This window comes from Panthera pardus, unplaced genomic scaffold (assembly GCF_024362965.1).
Source record: "Panthera pardus isolate Hobbes unplaced genomic scaffold, ASM2436296v1 HiC_scaffold_17, whole genome shotgun sequence".
Taxonomy (NCBI): Eukaryota; Metazoa; Chordata; class Mammalia; order Carnivora; family Felidae; genus Panthera; species Panthera pardus.
Window position 1 is genome coordinate 121958200 of NW_026526732.1, and position 27124 is coordinate 121985323.

The window sequence follows — 27124 nt, forward strand, 5'->3', positions numbered from 1 at the left end:
AAAAATAAATAGAACATTAAAAATTAGAAAAAAAAAAGAAGAGGAAGAGACACCAGGGATGTGTGTGCGCGTGGACACATGCACACACACGCACACACGCACACACACACACACACACACACATCTGAGGGCACAGAAAGAAGGCCACCATATTCAAGCCAAGGAGAGAGGTCTCGGGAGAAACCAAACTGCCAACACCACCACCTTGGAGTTGGGCCTCCAGAGCCATCAGACAATAAGGTTCTGCTGTTTAAGCCTCTCCTTCTGAGCCTTTGTGTTACAGTCACCCTAGCAAATGGATACAGCAGTTATAGGTTATGCATTAGCTATAGATTATCCACAGTGATTTTCTTCTGTATCCCTAAGAAGAAAATCCCGTTTTTTGGTAACATACACGTTCCTTCCTTTTTGTCGATTTTCTTTAATCCTAAATAGTTATTAAAACCTCTTGATAAGCCCAGCTAACATTCAAGTTCTAAACATTGTTGAGGGAATAGTCGAAGGTTCTGGTCATCTCTTCAGTTTTTCTTTTTTTAAAATGTTTATTTAGTTTTGAGAGAGAGAGAGAGAGAGAGAGAGAATGAGCAGGGGAGGGGCAGAGAGAGAGACACACACACAAAATCTGAAGCAGGCTCCAGGCTCTGAGCTGTCAGCACAGAGTCCGATGCGGGGCTCTAACTCACGAACCGCGAGATCATGCCCTGAGCCGAAGTCGTACGCTTAACCGACTGAACCACCCAGGTGCCCCCCATTTCTGCTTGTCTTAATTTTAGACTTTTGTGTTGTCTTTGTGGTGGGTTTCTTAAAAGAAGACACTCTACACCATTCTTCACTCTGCCCTTGTCGCGGAGCAGGGGGGATTTTTATTCACTTTGTTGCCCTGAGAGCCCAGGCTATTCCCGGAGCACCTTTTATGAAATCCCTCTCTCAGCACCTTCCCTGTAACTGTGGATTCTGAATCCTACAGGAAGCAGAATACCCATGGAATGCAAAAAGAAAGGCCTTTTGACATCGTTAGCCTTTAGATTAATTATATGACTGTTTTTGGACTTTTATAGCATATGATCGGTGGTTGCTTGATGGGAGGCATGAAATCCCCCCCATTGGGAGGCTGCAAGACAAAATAAAAACAGAGCCCAGAAGGGGCTGCAGGGTCGCAGATTTTGCGCCGTTCCAATTGGAGCGCTGGGGTCATGATCACAACCACCCATCGGCATGAGCTGGCCACGTGGGTAAACACCTTTAGGGGCCCTAAGACCAGCAATTCTGGAGAAAAAAAAAATGACACAGCGTAACTAACGGCAAGCTGAAGTGAGGAAAATCTAGTCGGCCGCACCGGACTCCATCCACGGAAAGTGTCCGAGGCTCTCCAGAGACAAGGGCTACCCTGCCTTGGTGGGGCCAGCCCTGGTGTGGTCCCCAGTGGGATCATCAGGAACAGTGCAATCCCACAGGTAGGGCTCAGGGAGCCTGGGGACAGATATCCACCCCCCCCCCCCCCCAGGTGCTGCCACCGATGTCCTGTGTGGCTTCAACCAGTTCAATAGACTCTTCTGTGCAAAACGTGGGGACAATGATTCACAAAAAGGAACAGACATGCTAACAGCTTCATTCCAGAACATTCTGAGGATCCCAAACGTTGTTGTAAAGTTGCACAACATTATTTATTCCCTCCTCTCTGGGATATTAAAAGGAAAACCATGAACTGGTTTCTCAACTGTTTTGTGGTCACTGAAAACATCACAAATCATAACACTAACAACAGTAGCCACTAAAAGTCACAAATCATAACCATAATAATATCAGGTACTGTTTATTCGATGCTACTTATGCAAAACATTGTGCTATGTGCTGTTTTCCTTATATATCACTTTATTCACTTCCCATACAACCTGTGAGTTAACTACTGTTAATATCCGATTTTACAGAGGGAAAAACCGAGGCTTAGAAAGGTCAGGAAGCTTGCCCAAGGTCACTCACTGAATAGGTAGAAGAATTGCAAACGGAGCCCAAGTCAGTGTGAACACAGAAGGCTTATGCTTTTAAACAAAGTCTCCACATTTCTACAGGGACCAGATTTTCCCCTTCCTCTCTGGCCTCTTCTGATCAGCTGTCACATGAGCTACTGAACTGTCCCAGAAGCGGACATCCAAACTTATTATCTTCGTGTCCAAACTGAATTTCCCAGACCGTGCCTCATCCTGAAAGTAACACAAAAATCCTTTGTAACACCACAAGTCCTGGTTCTTGGGGTGGAAAATGTGGGCACCACGATTTAGGCAGATGACCAAATGTGAGTGGATTACAGAGTGCAAGGCAAGGCACTCAACAGTAAAACTAGTCAGGGCACCGTGTCATCTTCTGTGATCTCAAAGGCACTGGTGGCTCATATGGTGTCCAGAGGTCACCCTCACGAATCTCGGTCCTCGGTATATTATGGAAATGTAGAAATGCATCTGTTTTCGAGGGGTGGAAATCTGCATAAAAGGCACTCCGTGTGCTGTCATTAATTATTTAAGCGATGCTTTCTGGAGGGACTGCCAAGGCCTGCAAAGGGGGATCCATGAACTGTTCTCTCATATTACGAATATTTGTGATATTACGCTATCTATATTTCACACATGGGCATTAATCAGAAACCTCACCACGTTATCCCATTTGGCTCTGTGGTCATCATTTAGTTGTGCTAAATGGAATCTTTTCCATCCCGAAATGTGCTGGTGATCTCAAAGAATCACTGAATCAGGATCATTTCTTTTTGTGATATCCGAATACTCTCTCATGGCGATCCTTGTGCCCCTCCAAAGAGTTGTTTATATCGGACACGTTTGGCTCATAGAATTTGCCTCAGCCAAGGAGTGAGGTTGCAAAGGGGTAAGAGGCAGCCAAAAACCTGAATATCTCTTCACAAGACATCATTCTGAACACATGTTCCCTTTGGCTTGAACATCACCGTATTTTGTTTAGAGCACCTCAGTGTGGCCAAAAAAGAAACGCAATTCAAAAGGAACCCCTCAAAACTACCGCCTTGCCTATTTCCCGAGTTCTCTAAGAATCCGTGAGAAAAAGAACCCATGGTGGCCGTTCTCGTTCATGCCCAGCAAGCTGTGACCCGTTGCCATATTGATTTTTATCCCCATGCCTCAAACCTCAAAATGCCACAGCCTGAAATGGGGTCTAACCAAACCTTTCTTTTTCCTTCTATTTATTCCCCGGTCCGGTCCGCTTTCTCTTTTGTCATCCACAACTTCTCCCCGGGGCCCACCTCCCCCAGAGTAACAACTGCTTGATCCGATTTTTCCTCTCCTGTCTCTTTAAGTCGGAAACTTCCTGAGGTTCCTAAGTGCTGCCTGCCTCAGCGGGCGCCCAGCAAGTCTATACCGCAGTGAGATTTGCAAGTCAATCCCCCCCCCCCCATCTGAAAAACATCCCTAGTTTCCCACCAGGGTCTTCTGACTTCCAGGCATCCACAGCTCCACCAGTGGGTTCCAAGACATCCCGTGAACCGGCTCCGAAGACTGAAAAACCAAATCAATCCACGCTGGCAGCTCCAAAAGGGGAAAATTCCCTAAACCCAGCCACACACACAAAAAACCGAATGCAAAACCCAACTAACAAACACACAAAAAGCAATTACAATTACTTAAGACTCAAAAGCCTACCTTACGGGTGCTCCCAAGCTCTTTGCTCACGCAAGTATCCTCCCCTCCGGGTCTGTTTTCTGGCTAATAGCTGTGCTTTCTTGGACTAAGCAACAGTGAGAAGCGACCGGGTCTGAAATACACACGCTACACACACCCAGGCAAGGCTTTCAGTGCCAGGCGGCTCCTTCGCCTTCCTTCCCGGCCCCGGGCCAGCCCGTGCCAAGTCCCTGACTGCTGACAATCTCCTCCATAAGACGGGATGGGGGCTGGAAGGGAGCCCACGGGAGCTGGGGGACCGATCCCACTCACCATGGACTGGGTGGCCACCCGTGTAACCTTAAAACCCTTCCACAGGTTTCTCCAGCCTCATCCAGATCCCAGAACAAGTTGGCAGACTCCTCCTGGCTTTCCCTGCTGGCACCCAGGCCACTGCCGGGCGGCGCCCCCCGGGGGGGCTGGCAGGACTCTGATGTCTCTTACCTTCACAAAGCCCCAGTTCTTAAAAGCCTGGCTGAAGTCTCCAAGGAGCCAGGCGTTTTCCTTGACATTGGAGGCAACCAATTTCAGGGGCAGGGAACATTTCGAAATGAAACAGAAAGTAACCCAGGGATCCAACCAGACCCCCCGACCTGCACTTGGCCCTCCGCGGCAGCCTCTGGGAGCCTCCGGACCCGGACAGCCCTCCCAGCAGTTTCGGCTTGGAGAAAATTCAGAGAAACCTGCCGCTTGCCAGTCTGGAACTCACGGCCGGAGTTTTTTATGTTTGTTTGGTTGTGTTTTTTTTTTTTTAATTTATTATTTATTTATTATTATTTTCTTTTTTAGTATTTGTTGAGCTTTTTAACATGCAGTTTGTCTCCTTCTGCAGGGAATTACTCAGTGAGCCTGTCACCTGACTCACAGCAGCTCCATTATATAATTCAAACTGTGCTGTCGGGAGTTCGGATCAGAAAACCACAGTCCCCGCCCCTCCCCCCACAGGCCTCCCCCCCTCCCCCTCCCCCTCCCCCTGGAGTGACGGGAGAGGAGTGGAGTGGGGTGAGGGAGACCTTGGAAACTCCGCTGACCCTTCTTTTTTGAAACTTCAGGTTGGGCAGAGGGGACTGCTACATTTTTGCAGTTTATTTCCCTTTGGTTTGATACTTTTGGGTAGAGGACCTCCTAAATGCCAATGCTGAGTTAGCAGAGATTGCTTAAGATGTAACATCTTAAGATGTAACTGTAGCAGCTTCCTTGATTTTCTTTCAGGGGGGCTCCAGATGAGCCACATCGCTGAATGATAGAGGGCGTAGATCTGTAACACCTGAACGAAGGAGCGCTGAAACCTGGAGTGTTTACTACTTTTGCCACAAATCTTAAGTTCCCTGAAATGTCAAAGGTGTAAATTGGGTTGAGGGGTCATCGGCCAACTCCCCTCTCCCCACCTGACCTTGATCACCATAAACCCTCCCCCAGCCTCCTCAGATAAGCCTAACACCCCAGGGAAAGCCACATGCTTGCTATGCGAATACCTTTTAAAAGCCAACTCTCTCACCCCCTACTTTCCACCAAACTGAAACCCTTAAGGCAAACCTCCCTGGATATTTTGAAGCCAGCACTGTCTGGGGCGAAGGTGATAAGAATCATCCCAGTCTGTTCCAATTTCCCTTTCTCGGCATCCGTCATTTCTGTGATATTCATGGAGGGGGCAGCATGTTAGACCATAGAACTGACCCACGAATGAGAGGCTCTTCGAGAAACTCGGACCGTGTAAAACGAGCGGAACACTGAAAGCATCATGAAACATGATAATCCCAACATAAAAAAACTGCAACCTGTTTGCTTTGTCCATATCAAAGCCAGGCTGAGCTGCAGGAGAAGGGGGCTGGGCTCTGGGTTCCCTGTCTTCTCCCAGCCAGGGGAGGCTTGTTGGTGAATGTGGGAAGTACCTGAAAAGGACTGTTAAAGTCTACGGGAACAAATACCAACCCTGATCACCCTCTTTTGGTCTGTCCTACTCTGACCTCCTTGCTCCCTTCTGCACCCGGCCTATAGCCCCCAGAGGAAACTACCCTGCCGTTCCTTTCTACCTCCAGCGTTGGGCGTAACATTAGATACCATTACTATATAAAGCTGTGCTGACACAAGACTGATACTGTGTCCTAAGAATAGCTTCCAAAGTCCGTTGTAAGCGTCTATCCACATATCCCTCTGAAGTGGGCACGGGATCGTTATTTTTATTTTTCTGTTTATTTATTTTTGAGAGAGAGGGGGAGACAGAGCGTGAGCAGGGGGAGGGGCAGAGAGAGAGGGATACACAGAATCCGAAGCAGGGTTCATTCAGGCTCTGAGCCATCAGCACAGAGCCCAACGCGGGGCTCGAACCCACGGACCGTGAGATCATGACCTGAGCCGAAGTCGGACGTTCAGCCGACTCAGCGCCCCCAGGCGCCCCGGGATCATTTTTACTCTCCTTGTACAGACCCCAAAAAGCCAGTGACACAGGCAGGGATTACAGGCCAGCCTTCCGACTCTCCATGCACGGTTTTGCAAAGACCCAGACACATGTGAAAAAAATATAAATGTGTAAACCCCAGTGACAGACTGATGTCTGTTTACTTCACCCCCTCTAGGTATCGTAAATATAATTAATGTTGCCACAGTTGCTAAGGTAACTCCACAGTAAGAGAATAGGAAGCATCAGGTGATGAGACCCTCCTCAGTAATGGGGAGAAAAGCAATAATACAAAATATACCCTTGGTCTGTATATAGTCATTAAATATTGACACCACAAAAATTGAATTTCCCAGACCCGCACTATTCAATGGAAATATAAGAGGAGCCACATATGTGATTTAGAACGGTCTAGGGGTGCCTGGGTGGCTCAGTCGGTTAAGCATCAGACTTTGGCTGGCGAATTTGAGCCCCGTGCCGTGTTGTCAGTGCAGAGCCTGCTTTGGATTCTCTGTCTCCCTCTCTCTGCTCCTCCCCTGCTCTCTCTCTCTCTCTCTCAAAAATAAACATTTTTAAAACATAAAATGAAATAAAGTTGTCTAGCTGTTGCATTAAAAGACTAGTGAGGGGCACCTGGGTGGCTCAGTCAGCGGAGCCTCCAACTCTCGATTTTGGCTCAAGTCACGATCTCATGCTTTATGGGTTCGAGTCCTGCGACGGGCTCCATGCTGACAGTGAAGAGCGGGCTTGGGAGCCTCTGTGCCCCTCCCCCACTCACGCTCTCTCAGAAATCAACGTTTAAAAGCCTATCCTTTAAAAAAATTAGAATTAGAATTAAATGACTGGTGAAATTAATTTTGGCAATGTGTTTATTTCATTTAATCCAATATATCCAAAATGTCATTTCAACATGTAGTCAATGTAAACTTAGCCACAAACTATTTTTTATTCTTTTCTTCACACTCAATCTCTGAAACCTGGTATGAATTATATGTATGTACCACCTACATCACATCTCCGCTGGGGGGTAGGAGCCACGTTTCAGGTTCTCAAAGCCACATGTGGCCAGTGACTACCACATTGGATGGTGCGACCTCAGAACCTATTTGGTCACTCGGGGCTTGGAATTTGTTCTTCTGAGGACGCATTTGCTTATCCCTACTTGAAACGTTTAGAAAGATAAATTACATTCATTTGGCGCTGGCCTTACGGCATAAATCGAGTGGTGTTCTCTTGGATGCAGCGAGAAAAGATCAAATAAGCTCGGAACTGAAATGGTTTGAAAGGTTCAGCTTCTTTCGTGCCACCAGAGGATAGCGAAGATTAAGAAATAAATCTCAGGTTTATGAAACATTCCTTCACTGGGTAGCCCCAGTTGCCCGAGTTAGGAACCTCAGAATCATGTTTGCAGTTGTTGGGTTTTTTTTTTAACGTTTATATATTGAGAGACACACAGCGTCAGCAGGGGAGGGGCAGAGAGAGGGGGAGACACAGAACCCGAAGCAGGCTCCAGGCTCCGGGCCGTCAGCACAGAGCCCGACGCGGGGCTCGAACTCACAGACCGCGAGATCGTGACCCAAGAGAAGCCCGTCGCCCAACCAACCGAGCCACCCAGGCGCCCCTCGTGTTTGCACTTTCTACGTCTCCCTCCGCTCCTTGGAACCCCTCCAACAGACCACTCGGTCTTCCCGGGTCTCCCTGTCACCTCTTCTGCAGTTCCGGGACCTCTGCTCTATCCCAGACAATCCCAGGAACCCCTGCCTGGGCTCCCTGCCTCCCCTCTCCAGCCATTCATGTTGGCTTTCAATCCTGCCTTCACTGTGAGTACACGTGAAAGCAGACATTTAACCCCGTCGCGTCTCAGCTGTAAACCTTTCAGAGCAACCTGACGCCTTTCAAATAAGATCCATAGGCAATCATAAAGTGGCCTTCAGGGAACTCTCTGGCCCATCTCCTGGCTGCCCTTTCTTTGATTTTTACCTCGGTCTACATTCATGATTTCCATGACAACCTGCCTCTGGTTAGTCTGTTCCCTCTGCCTGGAACGTCCTTTCTTAAAATGCCTGCCCCTTCGCAGGCAGAAAAATCCTGTGAGCCTAGCTGCAGTATTTACCGTAGGGTTTCTTAACCCTGTAGTCCAAATTAACAGCCCCCTCACCTAGGTCGTCTACACCACGCTTACAAATAGATGTCTATACCATTTATCACAATTCTGTTGTAATTACATGACACGCTGGACAGGCATTTCCTTATGGGGGGGAACCACATGATGCTTGCCTTTGATTTCACTTTGGGATATAGTAGCATCTCAATAAATGCCTGGGGCATTTTCCCTTCCCTTTCCACCCACCCCTGCCCCCCCCCCTTCTAATTGTCTAACCACTTGGTATATCGTCACCGTCATCGCCATCACCATCATCATTGCATAGGAGGAGCCAAGATTTATTAGTACCACTAAGTACCCTACACCATAGTAAGCATTTTACAGACATTTCATTTAATTTCAACAATAAAGCTGCAACAATAAAGAGAAAGCTGCACGATAGGGACTTCTCAATTTTTCAAAACTGTGGCACCTTGAATAGCATTTCCAGTCTTTCATCGGCTCAGGTCATGATCTCATGGCTCATGAGTTCAAGTCCCACGTCGGGCTCTGTGCTGACAGCTCGGGGCCTGCTTCTGTGTCTCCCTCTCTCTCTGCCCCTAACCCACGTGCATTTTGTCTCTGTCTCTCTCAAAAATAAATAAACATCAAAAAAAATTTTAGAAAAAAAAAGTTTGTTTTATGGTGTGCCTCTCTCTTTTTGACATCCGATGTTCATTTGCTTTGTAATCTTAAATTCCACATTTGAGTGAAGTCATATGATATTTGTCTTTCTTTGACTCATGTCACTTAGCATGAGCGACACTCTCTAGCTCCATCCACGTTGCCGCAAATGGCAAGATTTCATTCTTTTCTATGGCCGAATAATATACCAGTCTGTGTGTGTGTGTGTGTGTGTGTGTGTGTGTGTGTGTGTGTATATATATATATATATATATATATATATATATATATATATACCACATCTTCTTTATCCATTCATCAGTCGATGGACATTTGGGCTCTTCCCATAATTTGGTTATTGTTGATAATGCTGCTATAAATGTCAGGGTGCATGTAACATTTTAGGGTCATTCTTGTAAACACCACTTATGAAAAGTTGATGTGCGGGTATGCCCCTAAAGAATGCAGGATCACGTACTCGCTTGTTAACTCATTTGTTAACAGGCTAATGCATGTATCTTGTGTCTTTTTAAGTGTCTTCATTTATTTTTGTGAGAGAGAGAGAGGGAGAGAAAGTCGAAAGCAGGCTCTGAACTGTCAGCACAGAGCCCAATGTGGGGCTGGAACTCACAAACCGTGAGATCATGACGTGAGCCAAAGTCAGACACTTAACCGACTGAGCCACCCAGGCGCCCCTAATGCTTCCGATTCTTCATGGGCTGGGAAGACAGAAAGCCTACCTTAATGGTATTTTGTACAGAACAAGAATATGGTAGCTTTCGGGAAGGGTTGAGAAACCCTGCCACACGGACATGCCTGGATGGGATGCTGAGTTTTGTTGCTCAGAATCATTTTTGGCTCTACTTTTGGCTTTCCAGTCATTTCCACGTAGTTCAGTTTAGTGGGGCTTTAAGAAGCGGAAGCACCGGCACCAGAGGGTGGTGAGGATTGGAGCCACAGAGCCACGGAATCCGTTGCTGGTGGGGATACAAAGCATTGCAGCCCTTTTGGGAGACAGGTAGGGGGTTTCTTACCAAATAGACTCTTGACCTATAATCGAGCAAGTGTGCCCGTTGGTGTCCACCCGGATGGATTGAAAGCTTTGGTTTCCACCAAAACCTGCACATGGATGTTTACAGCAGGTGTATTCACAACTGCCAGGATTTAAAAGCCACCAAGATGTCCTTTGGGAAGTGTGTGGATAAGTCAACTTGGTACGTCCAGACAACAGACTATTTAGCCCTAAGAAGTGAACTCTGAAGCCATGTAAAGAAACGGAGGAAACTTACACGTCTCTTACTAAGTCAAAGAAGCCAACCTGAAAAGGCTCCATCCTGCAGGAGTCCAACTCTATGACAGTTTGGAAAGGGTAAAGCATGCAGAGAGTAAAAAAAATGTCAGTAGTTGTCAGGGGCTGGGGAGGTGTGTGTGTATGTGTGTGTGTGTGTGTGTGACAGAATAGATGTCACACAGAGAGATTTTTAGGGCAGTGAAACTAGTCTGTGTAATACTCTAATGGTGGATACATGTTTTCATAATTTGTCCACCACGGGGAGTGAACCCTTATGTGAACTGGGGCTTTGGGTGATACTGATGAGTCAATGTGGCTATTGTAGTAACAGGTCAGTGGTGACTCATCCCTTGAAACACATGGAACTAACCGTCTGGTGCCCGATGCCGATACGGAGGAGGGCTGTGGGTGTCGGGTGTGGGGCATATATGCGAACTCTCTGTACTTTCTGCTCAGTTTTGCTGTGAACCTAAAACTGGTCTAAAAAAAATCAAGTCTAACTGAAAAAGAAACGTGGAGGGACCAGAGAATGGCTTGCTCACGGGTGCCCAGGGATGGCACCCACTGGGTTCCGGCACGATGGACTGTTTCCCCATTGCATTGTCAGCTGCTCAGGCTTATTCATTGTTCTTTCTACTTTGTTTCCACGGCACCACTAAATAAATGGCAGTGCATGTGGTCAGGGATTAATAAATTCTCGTTTAAATGAAATGAAGAGAAAATATACTTAATGCTTCAAATAATAAATACATATTTCCACCCACATAAACAGCATAATAGCCTGAGTGTCACCAGAAAAGCTATTACTGATGCAGTTTCTGGAAACTCTGGAGCCTGGGACAGCCTGAGACCTCGAGGAGGGTTGTGCTAGGACGCCTGGCCCGAGGCTGGAAGACAGACGGAGTCTTGCAAAAATTTAACTCGCTCTTGGACTCAATCCGGGCAGTGTTCTCCATGCCCCCAGGGGTCGACCCTTGCCACCGCCCGTTGGATTTACAACACACTGCACAGAGTAGGGCTGCCTCTGCAGGGTAAGGTACTGTCAGCCTCAGTTTCCTTATCTGTAAAAAGCAGCCGTGGATACTGGGGGTTATTGTGGGCGCTACAGGAGATCATGTCCGTGATTGGCTAATAACTGTGTCAATTAATGGAAATGTTTATTCTTTTAAAAAAATTTTTTTAATGGTTATTTATTTTTGAGAGAGAGAGACAGAGTATGAGTGGGAGAGGGGCAGAGAGAGAGAGAGGGAGACACAGAAACTGAAGCAGGCTCCAGACTCCGAGCTGTCAGCACAGAGCCTGACGTGGGGCTCGAACTCACGAACCATGAGATTGTGACCTACCTCGCTTACCTTCCTTCTACTCAACTTGCTGTTGGCACGCATTCAGGCAACGAGCAGATTGATCTCCCCAACCTCTGCTGCCTCCCTTCCTTCTTTCCTTTTCCATCTCTCTTTCCTTTCTTCTTCATTTCCTTCATCCTCCCTCCCGCCTCCCTTTTTCTCCCCCCACCCTTTCCGTTTATCATTTTTGTTCACACGAGTTTGACGTTTAATCGGATTATTTGTTTTTTTAGGGGTGTTGAGTTGTTGCTCGTCACGACGAGCCCCGGAGGATGTGTGGAAGGTGTTGAATCACGTTCCTGTACACCTGAAACCAACAGAGCCCTGAATGCTAACTACTAGAATGAAAATAGAACAAAATAAAATAAAGAGACATGATGACCAAAAAAAAAAATAAAATAAAATAATGAAAACACAAAATGAGTTGATTTTATCCCTTGCTATTCTTGGCCAGCTGACTAAGACACTTTGTATCGAGATCTTCCTGCCAAAGCCATATTAAGCTCCCCAGGTTGCTAAACTTAGACCAGCCTGTTTCTGCCCTCTCTTAGAAGGCCTGCCATACCATAAACAAGAAAGGTATGAGGTCAAAGGATTCTTGTTCAGAGCAAAGGGGGCTGCTTCCCACAGAGCTTCCCAGAAGGAAGGCAGAGCCTGACAGGAAAAAGATCTGAGGCCTCTGGCATAATCTATCACTGAGCAGTTAATACCTCACTCTCTGCCAAGTCAATGCGACTGTCTATCTCCCAAGCCATTTTTCAAACTGCCTTCTGGCCAGCTCAGCACAATGTCTGTATGAGAGCTTCGGGAGAACAACAGAAAAAGGGCAGTTTCCCAGAGGGCAGGTGGTGGTGGTGTTTCCTTTAATTCTCTCCAAAGCATCAAGTGGACGTTATAAAAGGGGCTGAGACCCAAGAAAGACACAGGAAGGGAGAGGAGATACACAGCGGACCATCGAACGGGGCAAACGAATGAGATTTTAAAAGGTGGACTGCCCAGGAGGGAGACACCTGGGATTGAATTCGGGTTCGGCTACCTGCTCCCCGGGAACAACCTAGTTAGCCTCTGTTTCTTCACGTGTGCGACGCTGAGACTAATACATCGGGGGCAAGTCGCGCGTGATGTGTGTAAAAGCGTCTGTCAGGTGGCCCGGGGAACAGCAGGTGCTGAATGACGTTGGCCAGGTATGTTTGTGAGTTTCCATTTCCTCAGGTCTGAAATGGAAAGAGATTACAACGCCTCCCAGCCCCCTGTATAAAGTTCCTTGGTGTCAGTTAAGTGAGGCCTCCGGCACGTGCAAGACGTCTTCCCTCTTAGCCCGTCCCCGCCCATCCCCAAGCCTTCACCTTGTGGCTAACAGTTTCCAAAGTTGGACACAGCTGTATTTCCCATGCCACCTACTCTTTAGAACCTTGCCACTTCCTGGCCCCGGGGGGTGGAGTTTACTTCCTCTTCCTGAGAATCTGAGTCAGGGGCGGCTTGGAGCCCTCTTGCCATCAGCGTGGTGGAAGTAATTCTGTGGGACCAGAGAGACTAGGCTAGGGTTACCTTACTAGTTAGAATATTTACTCTCGAAGCAGACAGCTGGCAAGTAAGCAATTCACCTCACTGTGCCTGCCATCCTAGGAGGAAGCCCAACGTGGCCCAAGTGGAGACGCCATAGAGAGAGTTCTCAGATGCTCGAACCCCATCCCCCCATAGTCACTGTCTGACCGCAACCTCACCAGGGACTAGAGCCAGAATCACCCAGTAGAGCCCTTCCTGAATTCCTGACCCATGTCAATGAAATGGAGGTGTTGAAAACACAACAAAACCTAATTGGAAAACAAATATGGCCTCCATGACAGTCTCCTAAAGCACGGAAACGTAGGCTTCAGAGCTCAGGCCCTGAAGTCGGGGAGGACCAGGGTTTAAACTGACCTTATCATTTAGCTGTGTGACCTTCACGGAGCCCACGTGGCTAAAAAGGTGATAAAAATAATGACCGGGTTGCAGGATTATTGTCAGGATAAATGAGGTTCCGTTAAGTACTTAGCATCAAGAGTGACACGGAGTAGACACACCTCAGATACTGTTTGTCACCAACACCGACCCCAACACCGTCACCAGAAACCCGATCCCAACCGTTATGATGGTGTTTGCTCCCAAGGCCTTAAGAGCCGGCTGGAGTACACCCCTTTCTTTTTATAGTCACATTTCCTTCCGTTTAGACACGTTCCCTTCAACCCATACTTTGAACAGCGACACTTTAAGCCTTTATGCTAATGTCACCGTCCTAAGGAGTTGTTTCAAACGATTCAGTCAATCAGCTCTCACTTTACCCTCAATGTTCTCAACTGTCACAATTATTGTTGCCACTAATGGCCAAATATCCTGGAGCAAGAGATCTATTTTGACTAAGGACGCAGAACTATCTATCCCTAAGATCGCTGAGCCATCGAGCTCGGGCTCTGAGCACCTACAATGAGCCAACAGAAGAAAAAAAAAAAAAATTAAGGCTCAAAACGAGAAAGTATACTGAAAACAGCATGAGAGTTTGTTCAGTAACTTCCATATTCCTATATTCATCTGGTCATTTAACAAATAGTTATTAACAGCTTGCGATGTGCCAGACTCTGGACACACAAACATATAAACAAAGCAGACGTAATTTCTGTCGTCATAAAGTTTCCAGACTGGTGGAAAGTAACTGGCTTTGTCATTAAATAGCTTAGAGTTTGAATCTGACTCTGTCACTTGCTACATGTTTAATGTGCTTAAACTTTTTCAGAGCCTCATCCTTTCCTTAGGGCCATCGTGAGGGTTAAATGAATTAACGTAAGGAGAGCGCGCACCATGGCTCCTGGCAATGTGTATGTATGTCTGTTTTCCTAAAGGTCATACAACAGCTAGGCTCTAGAATCAGGATATAAACCCCGGTGTGTGTGACTCCCAGGTTTGTGCTTTTAAAGGAATTTTCTAGAGGTGCCTGGGTGGCTCAGTCAGCTAAGCGACCGACTTCGGCTCAGGTCATGATCTCACGGTTCGTGGGTTCGAGCCCCGCGTCGGGCTCTGTGCCGACAGCTCGGGGCCTGGAGCCTGCTTCGGATTCTGTGTCTCCCTCTCTCTCTGCCCCTCCCCTGCTTGCTCTCTGTCTCTCTCTCTCTCGGTCTCTCAAAAAAATAAGCATTAAAAAATTTTTTCAATAAACTCACAAAAAATTTTAAAAAGGTATTTGTTAATTACTTCTATTTTGAGTCCCCCAAGTCATTAATTCAATGCATCAAGCATTCAAAAATTGAAAAAAAAATTGTTTTTCCATGTCTTTTTCTTTATCATGCCTTTTTGTCATTCTTCTGCAGAACCCAATGCGGTAGGCATTAACTGATATGAGAGTCGCTAGACAACTTGCGTCAACACAGAAGAAAATAACAGCAATAGTTACGTTTCTTCAGGTTATCCTTGAGAAGCTGAAGCAAGGTGTTGGGTTATTCAGGATGTCTTAAATTTTTTTTTTTATTATTGACATATCGTTGACATACAATGTTATATTGGCTTCAGGGGTACAACGGTGATTTGAAGACTGTATGCATTACTCAGCGGTCACCGCAGTGAAGTATAATTACCATCTGCCTCCATACGACATCAGTACAGTATTACCGACTATGTTCCTTGTGCCGTGTTTTCGTCCCAGTGACTTGCGTATTTTGTAAGTGGAAGTTTGCACCTCTTAATCCCCTTCACCGATTTCACCCATCCCCCCCCCCCCACCCACCCCTCTGGCGACCACCAGTCTGTTCTCTGTATTTGTCACTCTGTTCCTGTTCTTGGTCGGTTTTCGTTTGTTCTGTTTGTTAGATTCCACATGTAAGGGAAATCATACTGTATTTGTCTCTCTCCGTCTGACTGACTTCACTTAGCGTAATATCCTCCAGATCCGTCCTGATCTAAATTGTGCAGCAGAAAGAGACACAGCTAGTATCCAGTCAGAGAGAGTTTATCTGGCCGTGTGGTCATTTATGGGCACGACTTCTTTCATTTAAAAGTTGGAAATACTACAAAATTTATTAATAATCTAGGGGACTGCCATTAAAAACCCACCAGCATTACTGTTCTGTATATGAAGTCTTTCTAGACCTCTGAGCCCTCTGTCAGATTGGACACCATGTTGCAATTATTCTCTTGCCTTCTACAACCCCACTTATTCTTAAGCTACTTTTTAAAGAATAAACAACTCTTCAGACAACACACTTCCCTTTTTCTCTGTCTTTTGGACCATCGACCACCATACTGTCTTCAGAATATGGGTCTTATGAAATTCTCTACTGACAAAAGAGCTGTGGTCAATGGTTCTGGGTAATACTATATACTACATTCACCTTCCCTTTGAGGTTACATGCACATTAGCATTTCAAATGCTCTGAGAAGTCCTGCAACAAATAAAGCTGGCTAACTTTGTTTAACCCAGTGTTTTCTAAATATTGACTTCCTCTTTTCCTGGAAGCCCTTAGGAACAAGAGTTTATTAACTATAGTTTGGGAAACACTGATACATTCAAATCACCTTCGTTCATTCATTCTTCCTTTGTCCATTATTCCTTGGCTTGGCAAATATGTATTTAACACCATGCCAGACACTGGAGAATGTACTGGGAGAACAATAGAAAACAAGATGGATAGCTTATTGTTTTGCCTGAAGGGCAGAGAAGTGACTATGCAACAACCACAGAATGTGGTAAGAGCTATCGTGGGGGAAATAGAATTGTGGCAGTACATAGGGCTAGGATTTGATTATTCTGTTGGGATGGTTAGGGAGGGCTTCCTGGAAGAAGTGGCTTAATATGGGAACCTGAAGGAGACATGGGAGTTAGCCAGATAGAAATTAGGGACAGAAACTGAAAGTATGATGCGGGCTGGGTCACTGCTTCCATAAAGGTCCCCAACTCAGAGAGGGCATGGGCTGACTGAGTGACCAGAAAACACCTCAACTCAAAGGCCACCATGAAGTCTTTGATATTTCTTTCATCCCCAATCCTGGATCCTGGGATCTTCCTCTGTCCTCCTACCAAAATAGCTTGCAAAGTGGATGTTCAATAAATGTTTGTTGAATCGCTATTTCCCATATGGTAATGGGATCGCAGCTATGATCTGTTGAAGCCCAGAGATACACACACACACACACACACACACACACACACACACACGGATGCACACACTCCACCCCCAACACTCCTAAATTCAAAACGAGGGAGTATGTTTTAGAAAGGTTTACTGTTAAAACTGTATACAGATGTTGTTTCATTAATTTTATTTCCAATGTATTTTTTAATTAAAAATTTAAACATGGACATGTGATTGTGAATGGCGAGGTGACTTTCCTAATTAACTGCATTGCTGTTTAATCCTCTTTAACATGTTTTCCATTATTAGGCAGCTTGCTTTTGTGACCTAGCAAACAGAGAGGTAAAAGTGTCATTGGGCAGACTGAATTAGATGCTTGGAATTGAGCACACCGAAGAGCCCAGAAGTTGGGACTCAGCATCTCTCCCTGCGGCCGCCATGCTGGGCTACCTGCCCTCTATCACTTCCCTCTACCTGCCCTCTATGTCTTCTGGTCACTTCCGTGATTCGCAGACACACAGGAATTCCTGCCTTTCTTTCTGTGGCTGCCGTCTGGTCATAAAAGACGAGCCAGCCCTTTTGTCATCCGAGGGTAACGTCTCTTAATTAACGAAAGGAAGTGATGCAACGTAGTGAGAAAACTGCAATTGTTTCCAATTAATCCCACATGCAGTTTGGCAAAGTTAATAATCCATAAAATGACCTAGGATCTAAATATGGAGAGCAATCATCTTTTATCAGTCATATCTTTTCCCCCTGTTGCTCCAGCAAAAGCGGGAACATTCAGAAGCTCTGGGTGCGTAAAAGGGCTAAGGGTTTACAGTGTCAGAAACTCTTAAATATAATCTCAAATAGAAACGTACACATGCCTCTCAGATCTTCTGAACCCCCGAACGTTTTACAACCTCTAAAGACATCACACAATGACTGGCATCTACTCAACCACCAGTGGAGCGATTACTGGATTAGGTACGCTCTTGGTCGCTGAAGCAAAGGCACCATCGTGGTCATGGGGAGAAAAGGGAATTAATGAATTCATTTCATCAGACGCTTGCATTTCTAGATTCTCTGAGGATAAAGAATGCGTCTCACCTACCCACAACCCCCCCCCCTCCCAAATGCCTCATGGAACATCTTACCCGGGATCCATATGGCTTTTCTCTTTTCAGTTGGGGCAGAATGCACGTGACACAGTATTCAGCACTTTACCCACTTTAAAGTGTATAATTCAGTGCCATTTTGTACATTCCCAATGTTGTACAACCTACCACTGACTAGTTCCATAATATTTTCAACTGAAAACAGAGTCTTGTCACCAATAAGTACTCACTCCTCATTTCCCCCTCCCTGCCAGCCCCTGACAACCACTAATCTGCCTTCTGTCCCCACGGATTTCCATATTCTAGATATTTCATATAAATAGAATTGTATCATACGTGGCCTGTTGTGTCTGGCTTCTTGCCCTTAGCATCACACTTTCAAGACTTGGCCGTGTTATAGCATGTATGGGTACTTGATTCCTTTTTTATGGGTGAATAATAATCTACTGTGTACTCCACTCTGTTTATCCATTCATCATTTGATGGACATCTGGAGTGTTTCCACCTTTTGGCCATTGTAAAAAATGCTGCCATACACATTTCTGTACATGTTTTTGTTTTGTTTTGTTTTGTTAAATATTTATTTATTTTGAGAGAGAGAGACAGCATGTAAGGGAGGGGGGCAGAGAGAGAGAGAGAGAGAGAGGGAAAGAGAATCCCAGGCAGGCTTCTTGCTGTGAGAGCAGATCCCAACACGGGGTTCAACCTCACCGTGAGATCATGACCCGAGCCCAAATCAAGAGGCGGACACTTAACTGACTGAGCCACCCAGGTGCCCCTGTACAAGTTTTTGTTTGAACGCTCATTTTCAACTCTTTTGGATATCCGCCTAGCAGTAGACTTGCTGAGTCACATGGAAATTCATGTTTAACTTATTTAGGCGCACATAATACTTTTTTTATTGAGTATCACCAGGATTCTGCAAAGGTTGAATGTGGTTGGTAGGGGAAAATCTACACTTGCTGAAATGCCTTAATGGAAATGCTATCAAGCACTGGGATGTGCTTGTTTCTTTCACGACGGGTCAGGAAGATTTGTGTGGGGGTCCCTCCTCTCTCCACTAGCTCATGGCCTGCTTTCTTCAGCAGATCTTTGTTGAAGCACTTGGGCCCTGGAGTAGGATTATGTGATTATGGGGCATTTATCAATGTGTGATCTTAAACTAGTTGTATAACCTCTAAAAGTTTCATCGCTCGTAAATGGGGGACTGGCTGTAAGGACAACATAGGGTGTTGTTACTTTCAATAAGACAATGTATTTAACAGACTTACTACATCAGTTGGCTAACAAATGCTCGAGAAATGTAGCTTGGATTGTATTAATACCTCGTGATATCCCTGCAGCGTTTAAGTAAGTAGCACAGTGCTAGGCCTTGGTGCTTGGTCACAGTGCTTGGTCCTTTTGAGGTTTTTGAACCAACTTCCTTCCTTCCTTCCTTCCTGCCTGCCTTCCTTCCTTCCTTCCTTCCTTCCTCCCTCCTTTCCTACCTTCCTTCTTCCCTTCCTATTTCATGTTGGGCTATTTCATTTCCTAAAGGATGAGCAACCGATGGAATCTGCCACTGGAGATCCAATGTCCATGAACATGGGAAGAGATCCCTTGTGGGTGAGATCAGTTGTGGGCAGCATAGGGTGGGTTCATGACTCTGGTGTTGCCAGCTCAAATTTGTGCATACCTCGGAGAAGAGCTTCTCCAAAAAGAAATACCTAAAAATCCTTTGAGTGAATTAGAAAATTTGTTTTTATTAATTCAGTTCCATCTGTGGCAATCTGATTGCAAGCCCTATTTCCATTTTTAATGCCCTGGAACCAATTCAGTCTACTCTACTTCAGGGGATTTTCTATGCCAGTGGGTTCCTTTAACTCTGCAACCATCAGATTGTATATACCTTTGCAGGTGTACTTGTTTCTGGTTTATAATCTGCTCTCAGGTTTTATAATGCTGTATCCCTGACTCACATCTGTTGGTGGCTCACCTGTCCCAACATACATCCATAATTCCCAATTTGGCAGCTTCCCAGAATCCCAGTGTTAAACCTGAAGGATTTTCAGCTGCCCATCCGCCTGAGGTGAGAGCCAGGTTCAAGTAGGGAAATAGGAATTAGTGAGAGAGGGGATGGTGTCCAGTGATGAGTTCTTTTTTTTTTTTAATTTTTTAATGTTTATTTATTTTTGAGAAAGGGAGAAGGACAGGGCATGAGTGGGGGCCAGTCGGAGACACATACACACACACACACACACACACACACACACACACACGCAATCCAAAGTAGGCTCCAGGCTCCAAGCTGTCAACACAGAGCCCAATGAGGGGCCCGAACCCACGGACCATGAAATCATGACCTGAGCCGAAGTTGGACGCTTAACCGACGGAGCCACCCAGGCACCCCAGTGGTGAGTTCTTTATGCCGTGGAAAGATTTTGGATCAGTGTGTTCATTAGGGGAGAAGCCCCCCATCTCTTCTTTTCTTTCAGTCAGACTTCACGTGCCATGGTTTTCTACTTGCTACTGTTCCCCATTGTGGTATGCAGGGAAAACCCTTCACCTACTTTACAGAGGTGATTTATGTCATAACAAATGGTCAAAAGAGCTCCCAATGCAAAGGGCCAAGGGACAGATATGATATAGGAGATTGGTTAATTATCATGCACCTATCATTAATTTGTTACCACTCTGGGGGTACTTCTTAAAGGGGCATTCACTGCTGGCCTGGTTTAGACTTTGACCAGCCAAGGGTTTATCCAAAAGTGTTGGAGCCCAAGGATTTTCCATAAGTGACCTGGGACAGGTAGGTCACCTTGATCACGAACCTCACCAGTAGCAAATGACTGGAGTCCAATAAATATAACATCCAACCGAAGAGTGTATGCTTGCTGTACAAACACTTCTTAATTAAAAACCAAGCCCCCAGCCTCCTCTTTCAACCATATTGGAATTCCTATGGCCAATCGTTATAGACATTTTGAAGCTACCATTGTGCTGGGTGAAGGTAGTAAGAATCATTTCCGTCTTTCCCACTTTTCCGGTCTTAGCACCTGCAGTCCGAAGACAACCAGTGTCTCTGTCCAAATGATACATATTGAGGGGCAAGCATGACAGGCTGAGAAACTTAAAATTTTTTTTTTCAATGTTTTATTTATTTTTAAGACAGAGGGAGACAGAGCATGAGTGGGGATGGGGCAGAGAGAGAGAGACACACAGAATCTGAAGCAGGCTCCAGGCTCTAAGCTGTCAGCACAGAGCCCAACGCGGGGCTCGAACTCACAAACTGTGAGATCAAGACCTGGGCCAAAGTCAGATGCTCAACCGACTGAGCCACCCAGGCACCCCCAGGCTGAGAAACTTAGATGGTATAAATGAACATGACACTGAGAGCTTCCTTAAACATGACCATTGACATCAAAATCTCCAGCTTGTTTGCTTTTTTTAAAAAAAAATTATCACTATTTATTTTTGAGAGAGAGAGAAAGAGAGAGAGAGAGGCAGAGACACAGCATGAGCAGGGGAGGGACAGAGAAAAAGGGAGACACAGAATCCGAAGCAGGCTCCAGGGTCTGAGCTGTCAGCACAGAATCGTGAGATCACAAATCGTGAGATCACGACCCGAGCTGAAGTCAGACGCTTAACGGACTGAGCCACCAGGTGCCCCTATCTTGTTTGCTTTTTACATGGCAAAGCCAGCCTGAGCTGTCTATGGGACAAGACACAGGGGAGGCTACAGACGGGAGGGACATTGCTTCACTTCTTGGCAGCACACGGGTCCCTAGCCATAAAGCTCCGTAAGAACTCACGCCTCCTTCCACTCAAGCTTTGACAGGTATTATGAATTCTCAACTGAGTGCTGGTCCGCCGTCTAGAAAGCAATGCATCTCCACTGAATATTGCACCATCCTAAATAGAAACTTCCAGCTTGTTGCCCTGTCATTTAAGCTGCTCTGAAGAAGTCCCTCAACACCAATATATTGAGGCTGTCGTGAGTTACAACACAAACCTTTTACAACTACGTCCTTATGAGAAGTTCATCTTCTAACACCGGAAGAGCTTGAAGAAGCCTTAGCAGCTCCATCGTACCCTGTGAGCTACTTAATTACAGTAGGAATACGTGTACCACGAACCGTTCCGTAATTAGTCGAAACCTAAAACAGCAGTTGTTAAATGGGTGATTTGAGTCAGATGCGATAGGGTGTGTTTTGCTGTCGTGCAGCAGAGACAGCGATGCCGCTCAGGTTTTATTTTTAAGGTTTCGGTAATTATAACTTAAATTAACAGTGGCAGTGGGGGGGGGGTGGTGATGAATCATTTATTTGCCTCTCTTATTTCAGCTTCTCTCTTCCCCAAGCGTTTCCCTTCTCGCAGCATCTACCTTGCTAGCGAGGTGTTACTCTGTGTCCTGAGGACTTCAGCACCTGCGATCTGATCGCAAATTGTAAACACTCTGAGACGGATGATCGCCAGCCTAATTCATCATAAAATAGGGGGGAGACGCACTCATTTATTTCAGTGCATTTGCTGGATATAAAACTCGCAGAATCAACAAGCAGCTGTTTGGCGTAGGAGGAAAAGTTCTCTACCAGACGCCAGGAAGCCTGGAAGCCTGCGTTTGGACTCCCTTCTAGGACTTGCGGGAGCACCTTGGGCACCCCTGACTCCCGGGGCCTCGGTTTTCTTACATGCTTCCTCCGAGATGCCAGGATCCTGGTAACCAGGAGGGTGTAGCAGTAGCAGTAAAGAGGAGCGGATAATCCCCTCTTGGATAATCTCCTCCTTTCCTCTAATTGGTAGGAGCCATGAGTCAGCCTGAAATCGTCTGGCGTTGTGATGGATGAGGAAAGAGTCCTGGGAAGGATGAGTGACTCGTCAACAGCCACACTGCTGGTAAAGGTAGGAATTTCTGTGCGAGGTTATCTAAGGTAATCTCTCTTTGGATTACAGAGAAACCACGTGACATCGGAAAGAAAGGCTTTCCAACTGCATTTTCCAATAGCTACTCATTACCTCGGACTCAGCGTGAGGTACCTCAAATTCAGCGTGATTTTGCCGCCCGACACAGCTTCTGTGCGTCTATTTTTATCTTTTGTTTTGTTTCTTGCTTTTGGTTTTGGTTTTGGTGTTTTAGAGACATTTATTACATGATGGTTGAGAGTGAGGGTCTGATATAAAGACGTGGGCACGAATGTTCACAACAACTTAATTTGTAACAGCCAAAAATTGCAGAAAATGCAAACTAATCTGAAATGATACAAAGCAGATCAGGAGTTGCTTGGAGGCTGGCGAGGAAAAGTGGGAGGCCCGAAAGGAGGCACGAGAGGGGCATAGGTCCACGATCTCCACAGTGGTGATGGATTCATGAGCAGAGACACGTGTTAAAAGTCCACAAATCGAACACTTAAAAATTTTTTTTAATGTTTATTTTTGAGATAATGCGAGAGACAGAGCACAAGCAACGGAGGGGCAGACAGAGGGAGACACAGAATCCGAAGCGGGCTCCAGGCTCTGCGCTGTCAGCCCAGAGCCTGACACGGGGCTCGAACTCACGAACAGCAAGATCACGACCTGAGCTGAAACCGGACGCTTAACCGACTGAGCCACCCAGGCGCCCCTCAACACTTTAAAGAAGTGTCATTTATAGTACGTCAGCTGCTCCAAAAAAATAAATATAAAAAACCCACAAGGGGCCTGGCATTGAAACCCACCCTCACCATCCACTTGCTGTGTAACCTCCGGTGAGTTAATAACCACGTTGGCAAAAGGGAGGTAACCCTCATTCCTACTTCACAAAGGTGCTGGGGGATTGAATTCATACCGGTGAGGTGCTCAGCAAAACCTAGCTCGTCCTTTTATTTTCCTGGAACAACTAAGAAAGGATTCTGTTTTACCTTTACATCTCATTCCCGTAAGACTTGAGTTCATGAGTCTATTTAAGATATATTTTTAAAGTATTTACTCATTTTGGGGACAACACAAGCAGGGGAGGGGCAGGGAGAGGGGACAGAGGATCCAAAGCAGGCCCCCGCACTGAGAAGCTGACTGCAGTGAGCCCGATGCGGGGCTCGAACCCACGAACTGCGAGACTGCGGGCGTTAAGAGACTGCATCGGCTGAATAAGGTATTTGAAAAAAAATAAAAGTAAAATAATCATGAGATCCGGGCCAGAGACTGTTCACGAAAATGATGAAGCGTAGAAATCTTCAGTTTTAGAAAGTCGTGAACGCGATGGCTTCGAGGTGATGGGTCCTTAGGCTTTTTCTTTTATTACGGTTGATAAGGAGAGAAATTGGACACAGATTGGGTCTGAGGCACCATATCCTCTCCGCCCTCCAGTGGCCCTTGAAAAGTGTCCTCAATGTGTTATGGTGTGTGGCTAACCCAAGCCCTACCCTGGCTGCCTTTTTTCCCTTCTTTTTAATTCTGGGAATGCCAATGACATGTCTACACCTGAAAGGAGTTAATTCTTGACTTGCTTCCTTTCGCCTGTCTTGCCCTCCTCTCGCCGTGTTTTCCGCACACAACCACGTCTTCAGTTTGTAGGAAGTACGTTAGGAGAAACGAAAACACGGCATTAAAGCCAGTTCAATGTTGTGTCTTCTATAAAGACGCATCTGAACAGTGCCCTACGGAATATATGCTTGAATCTGCAATTGTACTGCGGCCCGTTCTCACGTGAGGACTTTCATTTGATATCCATGTGTAAACAGATCGCTGAACTAATTCTGCCTTGAACCCTCTCCTTAGGAATCTGCAAACAATGCCTTGTCAATAAGTAGCACACGCTTCAGTGCATACGAAGGGCTTCCTGAGTTAGTATTTGTCATCTTTTATGTTTTCATGATCTCACTTGATCTCTTCATTGTTGCAATTATATTCCAGACACCTGAGCGCCTCGGGCTAGATTAATCAATAAATATCACAATTAGTATTATACCAGTATAACTTTAAGTGGAGAGGTAGCTAGAGTAGCTCCGGATATATTACTTTAATTCTGAATAAAGACAAGCTGAGCTGTGGGAAACTCTTCTCAAGCCATTTTGAAGGGGTTTAGATGGTTTTCTGTTTTGCTCTGGTGCCACGTCAACGCTCTTGCCTTGTTGCAAATATGCATAGTTCTTTAAGGGGCAACAGCATTGTCTCTTTCTCTTGTTTTCTATGGTGCTCGATCGGGAGCGCAAAGCGGTGGCCTTGATCAAAGGCTCTCAATGAACAGGGGGGTTTGAGCAGGTAGTAAAAAAGGTTACAGTCCAAGAATAACCTCTGCTCAGGCAGAATAAGAATGCATTGCTCAGCGAGGGGGTGACCTCCCGGCTCAGTGCACAGGTATAAGGATTTTTCAGGAGCCTGTTTCGTTTCACACAAGGCACACAGGCTGGCGGCCACCAGGAGCGCGGGGCTGAACACCGAACAAGAGTTTGTCCCCGGGGCTTTGCAGGAACCACGTGGCTAGGTGGAAATAAAATGAGGAAGACAGGGTCCTAAATCCTTTTTCAGTCCCAGGACAGATATCCATCCTCCGGATTACTGTTCCCCTATCCAACTTGACCCAAACACGCACACCCATGGGGTTCCCCACATCTCCGTAGTCACCCCCCCAGACCATAAATAAGGTATGAGTCAGTATCCGAGACGCTCCCCTTCCTTTGTCTGAACTTTATATCATCACATCAGCGTATCTATGTTACATTGTGCCTTTGGTTCTTGCTTATTCTCTAGAGTATGGGTGTATTTTGGGCACACCTTGCATCGTAGCAATTGGTAACAATTAATGAACCTTTGCTAGGGGCCCAGGCAGTGTCTATTTTCTCCTGCAATCCTCGTAACACGCCGTTGAGGAAGGTACCATCGTTATCCCCAATTTATAAACAGAGAAGCTGGGGCAGAGAAGGGGTCCATGTCTGGTGAAGGGTAGAGCAGGCATTGAAGGTAGAGACAGGGTTTTGTGCATCTTGAGGGTGCCTCAGAAAGCACTATATACACAGACAAGGTGACCAGCAGGTGGCTATTCATCAGAGTTCCAACCCCACGGGATGAGTAAACGTACGCTTTGCCGGGGTCTTGGGGGAGTTGACACAGGTCTGAAATCCCCCTCAAGACCACAGCTCACCAGAGCCATGGAGTAAACCTCATGCACGGCCACGAGTTGGTCTGTGTCCTCCCAAAAGATACATGAAATTCTAGAGCCCTGGTATTGGTGAATGTGACCTTATTTGGAAAGAAGGTCTTTGCCGATAGAGTTAAGCCGGTTTGAAGGGTGACCTATGGGAAGGGAAGAGAGTCAGAGACTGGCATATACGGAGGAAAGATAACGTGACAACACACAGGGGAGGCAGCATGTGACGACGGTGCCAGAGACTGAGGTGATGCGTCTACAAGCCAAGAAGTGCCAAGGATTGCAGACCCCGCCAGGAGCTAGAAGAGGCAAGGGAGGATTCTTCCCTAAAAACTCCAGAGAAAGCAAGGCCCTGCGGATACCTTGATTTTGGACCTTGAGCCTCCAGAACGGTAAGAGAATAGGTTTCTGTTGTTTTAAGCCTCCTAGTTTGTGGTAGTTATGGTACCTCTAGGAAACCAATATACAATAGACACCCACTCATATTTTCCCTTTTCACAGTAGATCAAACTGTAGGTGCCCTGTGAAGTCTCCCTGTGAAGTCTGTGAACAGAGCTCGTGCTGAGTATAGACCTGCACAGCTGGAGCTGGGGCCCCAGCCTGTATGGGCTAATGTAGTTTATGTAGGAGCTCTCTTGAGGAGAACGTGATTTCCATGTTGGGCAGTATATGAACTCTAGTTGAAGAAGCCATCAAGGGTGGGCACCACTAATCCCGCTCTTGCTTTATCCATAACCCCCACCCCCCGCAAAAAAAGAGGAAACAAGTCTGGACCTTGCAGGAAAATAAACACATTAAGTTGCGAGCCCAGGTCAGAAGGAGGAACACTCCCTACTATAGGGAGGTATCTAGTATTCAAAGAGCCTCATTTATTAGCTCTTTCTGACCTGGCCTAGAAGTTCCAGATGCTGATGTGTGCTGGCCCATTAAGAATCTTCATAGGCCGGGGTGCCTGGGTGGCTCAGTGGGTGAAGCTTCTGACTCTTGATTTCAGCTCAGGTCATGATCTCACGGTTATTGAGCCCGAAGCTCGTGTCGGGCTCTGCACTGATAATGCAGAGCCTGCTTGGGATTCTCTCTCCTTCTCTCTGCCCCTCCCCAACTTGTCCTCTCTCGCTCTCTCAAAACAAATAAATAAACTTAAAAAAATAAAATAAAATGTTAACATGTCCTTTGTTTTATGCAGTGAAGGTGACTGTAACCAGGAAGTTTTTTGATCTTTTAATTTCCTGCTTTGGTAAAATAAACAAAGTTGGCATTCCTGCGTCAAGCCCTGATTGTTTATTAAGATTTTATAATGTGCTCCATGGAATTTCAAAGTCTGCCCTTCTCGGTTAAGGCTGTT

General features: G+C 46.1%; 1 protein-coding gene across 7 annotated transcripts in view; it reads right to left on the reverse strand.

The window, feature by feature from the left end:
* The window catches only part of PHACTR1 (phosphatase and actin regulator 1), a 561384-nt gene that overhangs the window by 310359 nt on the left and 223901 nt on the right, over positions 1-27124 (reverse strand). Inside the window, exon 1 of one of the 7 annotated variants that reach the window (XM_053904902.1) lies at positions 4125-4256. The exons of 5 other annotated variants lie outside the window; for them this stretch is intronic. The gene's annotated coding sequence lies outside the window, so the exon portion shown is untranslated. Of the gene's footprint in view, positions 1-3662; positions 3882-4124; positions 4257-27124 lie in introns of those variants that run through there. One more of the 7 variants, XM_053904901.1, reaches the window with a different exon arrangement.